The sequence below is a fragment of the Ursus americanus genome, chromosome 9 (genome assembly GCF_024610735.1).
Source record: "Ursus americanus isolate L20-20 chromosome 9, mUrsAme1.1.p, whole genome shotgun sequence".
Taxonomy (NCBI): Eukaryota; Metazoa; Chordata; class Mammalia; order Carnivora; family Ursidae; genus Ursus; species Ursus americanus.
In genome coordinates, this window is record NC_142135.1 from 55,896,778 (window position 1) to 55,901,112 (window position 4,335).

Below are 4,335 nucleotides of genomic sequence, written 5' to 3' on the forward strand. Positions count from 1 at the left end.
CCAAGAAACTGTGATCCTACCTTACATTCTTTTAAGGTCCCATGAGAATCCGTAAGGGCTTTAAATGCTACCAAACTGGAATGGGTATTCCTTGCTTCCCTTGATGGTCACTGAGATGAAGTCAATGCTTGGCGAAGCATCCAAAGAGCCTGGCTACTGTCCTTTCTGGAGCATGTGATGGAAAGGTCAGAATTTGGAACTTGACAAATGAAAATGTATCTGTACCATATGAACACATGAGGGTTTTGTACAAGGAATATGTACTCATTTATGTGGGACTTCTTCTTCTTTTCTTCTTCCTCTTCCTCCTCCTCCCCTTCTTCTTCTTCTTCTTCTTCTTCTTCTTCTTCTTCTTCTTCTTCTTCTCCTTCTCCTTCTCCTTCTTCTTCTCCTTCTTCTTCTCCTTCTCCTCCTTCTCCTTCTTCTTCTCCTTCTCCTTCTCCTCCTTCTCCTCCTCCTCCTTCTCCTCCTTCTCCTCCTCCTCCTTCTCCTTCTCCTCCTTCTCCTTCTCCTTCTTCTTTTTACTGTTGGTGATGACAATACTGTGAAGTAGTGGAAAATGGATGGACCAAGCTATGGAGAAGAGGAGGAACCAACCACTGCACATGATATTAGGAAAGGAAGTACATACAAGAATTGATCATCACTGGAAAGAAGCTGTTTTTGCCACATGTGGACAGCAAGTAGACATTTGGGATGAACAAAGAACCAATCCTACACGTTCAATGACCAGGAGATTCAACAGTATAGTGTTAAATTTAACCCAATTGAGACATTTCTCTTGGGAAGTCATGCTTCTGACAGGAATATAGTGCTTTATGATATGAGGCAAACTACTCCTCTGAAAAAGGTCATTTTAGAGATGGGAACAAATACAATTTGTTGGAACCCTATGGAAGCTTTCATTTTTACTGCAGCAAATGAATATCACACCTTACATATTTTTGATATGCATGCCCTGTACACTCTAGGAATGGTACACGTGGATCACGTATCTGCGGTGCTTGATGCAGATCATCCTCCCACTAGGAAAGAATTTGTGTCTTCTAGTTTTGATAAATTGATTTGAATCTTTCCTGTGGACAAAAATAGAAGCAGGGAAGTCTATCACACAAAAAGAATGCAGCATGAGCATGTTATCTGAGTAAAATGGACTTCTAACAGCAAAAATATTATGTGTGGATCTGATGAAATGAATATTTGTCCATGGAAAGCTAATGCTTCTGAAAAATTGGGTGTGCTTACATCACGAGAAAAAGCAGCCAAAGATTATAACCAGAAATTGAAGGAGAAATTTCAACATCATCCTCATATAAAAATACATTGCTTGTCACCAATATCTATCACAATCTATCTACAGCCAGATCCAGGAACAGCACATCATGAAAGAAGCTCGTCAACGAAAGGAAGTGAATCATCTCAAACACAGAAAGCCTGGATCTGTGTAGATTGTGTCAGAAAAGAAGAAATACATAGTGGCAGTTGTGAAATAACGTTTGGTATTCCTAGGAAACCTGACATATAATTATTTGTTACATTTTTATTTGCAAACTCAGTAAATTTTATTTTTAATACTGGCTCTACAATAATAAATTCAGTTATGTGTGTAGAACTCTACCCTGAAAATTTATCCTGAAAGGTAGCCTGGTTGATAAGACTATCCAACATTTTATCCTTGATCTGCTTTCTTATTTCATTGAGGAATACAGCATTTCCCAACTTACCTACTTTTACTGTTAGAAAATGCAGATATACTCTCGCTGATCTATTGTTGTAGATATATTATATATATGACTTTACATTTAAGACCAAACATCTCTTTGTTAACCTTAATATTACTTTGGGTAATTATTGCAATGACTCTTCCTATGATTACTTATAACATGTGGAAGAATTATGTCAGAACTTTCTCGATTCAATTAATTTTCTGTGCAATATTTATTTGTATTTGGCTTTGTAATTGATACTTTAAAGATGATCACTTATATAATTTTTATAAATAATAATTATAACTTATAGTCAAATCAAGATAATAAACATCCTTTTCTCATAAAAAAATTCCTGTAGGGAACAAATTGAGTTGACTGTTTCCAAACCTAAGCATTTTTCATTATTAAAGTTTGCTGATCTTCTAATAACAGCATCTAAGAGTGCTATTGTCTGCCATATCTATTTGTTTATTTTTTGTCTTACACTTTCTCTAAAAGGTAAGCCTGGTGAAGGAAAGGACTGGCTCATGCTTCATCTGTCCCAGCTTCCTTCTGGGGAGACTTCTGCACTGCAAAGGCCAGAAAGCTAAAAATACCCTTTTCCTGAACGGATTCCAGGTAAGTTTTCACAGGTGACTTATATTCTTGAATCATATACATGCATCTATTCGCATGTGGAATTATGTTAAATGTGGAAAGAAGCAGAGCTTGTAACAAGGCATCCATTTTGCTGATGCAAATCTATCAGGTCTGATGAGGCTTTGGAAACTAGGGCTCTAGAAGGTGCTCTTTGATCTTGGAATGACACGTAAACTGTTAAGATCTACACTCATCAACTAAACAAATCTTTCTGATTCTCCATCTCCTCTCTTTGAAAATGTTTTTAAAAAATAAAAATTGTATATATTTAAGGTGTACAACGTGATGATTTGACTACCATCTTTTTGATTGTGGCAGATATGGCAGTCAGTTATAGAGGCCCAGCCATTTGAATGGTTTGGAAAAACCCAATTCCTTATATAAAATCCATTTTTGCCAAAAATAAAGTGGTTTCTGTTTTTCGCAATCCATTTCTTTTTTTTTTAATGATTTTTTATTATATTATGTTAGTCACCATACAGTACATTCCCAGTTTCCGATATAAAGTTCGATGACTCATTAGTTGCGTATAACACCCAGTGCACCATGCAATTTCACAATCCATTTCTGACTGATACATGAGCACTCAATTTTTGTTGACTGAATGAATGCATACAGTCCTAAGGAGGCATAAAATACATTAAAAAAGGAAACAACACTACAAAGAAAGTTCACCTGTGTTTCTGGGGAGGCAGACTCTAAGTAATTTGCACACAGTTAGTTCATGGGCCAGTGTTTTCGAGATCAACACCTGGACTGGGCAGTGAAGGAAGGTAAACTGTGATGCATATCCAACAAAGGCATTAGCAATCATATCAGGAAAGCTCTAGAACTAGAATGGTTTTAACGAGTTGTTCAGAACTATGAAGAGTGACAGACTTTTTATACCCTTGCATCAACTAGTAATTGGATGTGAACTGACATTTTCCCAAAGGGTGTGATCACGGGCTAGGCAGTGCTCTTCTTGGGTTAGGGCAATTCCTAAAGATAACGTGCTGACTCATTTGAGAGCTGTCACCCACCAACACTCACAGCAGCTGAGGAAATGAGTGGTTTCGTTCTGAGAGGGGGAAGGGACGGGTCTAGGCAGTAGGCTATGGCATTGGCCTCACAAAGACAGCATTAAGGAAAAATAGCCATGTGACTTTGAACCAGAAAACTTGGATTTGAGTAACATTTCTTCCACCTACTAGCTGTGGGAATTTGGACATATAATTTAACTCTCTGAATTTGTTTCCTCATCGATAGAAATATAATAATAATAACAACATATTATAATAATATATAATAATAATATATATAATAATAATACTACATGTTAAAGGTTTATTGTAATATATGCAAAAGAACATGGCAATCTGCAGATCTTTCAAGAAGGTTAAGTGTAAACTTAGTAGCTACAATAGAATTCATACTGGTCTTAAAATTGCTTACTGAATTCATTGAAGCTGTACATTCTTAACATGTACACTTTTCCACATGTGTATTTTACTTCATAACAAGATATTTTAAAAAGCCCGCCTAGAGGGTAATCAGAACAAGAGAATTTAGTACACTATTCACTAACTGGTGGTTGGCCCCCTTTTAAGAGAGGTGTGTCATGAGTGTAGCCTGAGGATGGCTTATTTATTTATATTAAAACTAAAATCTCAGTTATTATTTTGCAGGAAGTTTGGCTCAAAATGACATGGTCTGTTTTTAAATCAGTGCTTGATTTAGCCATATGCAAACTATTGGAATAATAGAGAGAAAATTACAGAGAAAGCAAATCAAAGAGAAAGACAGAAATATAGTATATTTAATTTATTCATTCATACTTACATTTATGAATTTATCAAATAACAGGTTATCGTGAATACACTTTGTGGACAGATTCAAATATCATTAGGACGTGCATGCCATGACAATGACCTTCTCTGAATTTAAATGAAAATAAACTATCCAATCCTTTTGAGCCAGTGTTCTTATACCTCGACAGGCCTGGAAG

The 4,335-nt window shown here is 36.1% G+C and overlaps 1 pseudogene; it reads left to right on the plus strand.

Moving 5' to 3' along the window:
• The first annotated feature begins 524 nt into the window (after positions 1-524).
• LOC123800491 (DDB1- and CUL4-associated factor 13 pseudogene) lies at positions 525-1,493 on the plus strand (annotated as a pseudogene).
• The last annotated feature ends 2,842 nt before the right edge of the window (positions 1,494-4,335 follow it).